The sequence below is a fragment of the Rhagoletis zephyria genome, unplaced genomic scaffold (genome assembly GCF_001687245.7).
Source record: "Rhagoletis zephyria isolate East Lansing unplaced genomic scaffold, Rhagoletis_zephyria_1.1 Rzeph_scaffold_00469, whole genome shotgun sequence".
In the NCBI taxonomy this organism is placed as follows: domain Eukaryota; kingdom Metazoa; phylum Arthropoda; class Insecta; order Diptera; family Tephritidae; genus Rhagoletis; species Rhagoletis zephyria.
In genome coordinates this window covers 44410-45867 of record NW_016157553.1, presented here as the reverse complement: position 1 = coordinate 45867, position 1458 = coordinate 44410, and positions in this window count along the sequence as shown.

The following is a 1458-nucleotide window of genomic DNA, read 5'->3' as shown; positions in this document are numbered from 1 at the left end:
TTCCAAGTAAAAAATCAAGTACACGCCTATTAACACTTACAATTGGTTCTTTATTCAAACGTAGTTCAAAAGCAAGGGAAAAAACAGTTATTACTACAAAAGATATAGAGACAAAAATTCAGGGTTGCATGGATATGTACGTTGTATGCAGGACTGCATTTCAACACGCCTCCTCAACGTTCATATGCATGCATATTAAAAATATATATACGAATGTATATGCGTTTAATTAATTCAAACCTAACATTTTTGTTAACTTATCATGGCTAGGTTTCGACAAATTCTTCGTCAGGATATCGGCAACCATGTCACTGCTACCACAATATTTGAGATCAATGTCGCCTCCTCGACAGATATCGCGTATAAAATGGTATTTTATGTCGATATGCTTACTTCTTATGGTACACGGGATTCTTCACAAGATTCATAGCACTGAGGTTATCTCTATTTACGACAATCGCCTTAGGACACTCGAGGTTCATTTCTCCCAAAAGTTGTCGCAAATATACTGCTTTTTTAACTGCAGATGTTAATTCCATATATTCGGCTTCGGTGCTGCTGAGCGCTACCGTCGAGTGTTTCTTCGATTCAAACGAGAAAACTCCTCCAGCGAGTATAAATGCATAGCCCGTATATGATTTCCGGTTACTACTATCCCCGCCCCAAACTGCGTCAACAAAGCATTCCATCTCTTTACCGGATTGGTGATACCTAAGCTTCTTGTCTTGCGTTGCATTCAAGTAACGTAGAATTCTCTTAGCTGCTGTTAAATGCCCAGTATGCGGATCATTGTTTCTCTGCGCTAATTTGCACACTGAGTGCAAAATATCTGGTCGTGTGCACACAGCTAAATACATTAGCGACCCTATCAAGGATTGGTACTGCACCTGATAAACCTTTTTACAAGTTGTAGTATTGCAATTAATTTGATGTCCTGCATCCAATGGAGTAGCAATCGGTCGGCTGTCATTCATGCCAAAATCGTTTAATAGTTTTCTAATATGTGCCTTTTGTCCAATAGATATAGAACCTGTTTCACCATCGCGATTCACCACCATGCTTAGAAAATGCTGTACTGGTTCTTTTGTCGACCACTTCTACTTCTCTTGCAATACTGGCTTTAATATCCTGCATTTGTTTAGACTCGGAACGAGCTATCAGTAAATCGTCAACGTATGCTGCAATAATATTAACTTGCCCATTTTGATGGTTTACGTACACACAAGGCTCGCTCTTGCATGATTGGAAACCAATCTCCTTTAAAATTTCAGATAATCTGTAGCAAGCTAACCTTCTGCGTTTGCGTTTCGATACCAATTGCCTCTTTATTCTTTTATGTATACGCAAGCGTGACATTAGTCGGTCACCATAGTATATGTATATGTTCACAATATATAAGCTTACATATTACTCCCCGTTTACAGTGTGAAATATAAACTTAAAGAACACTACATCTCG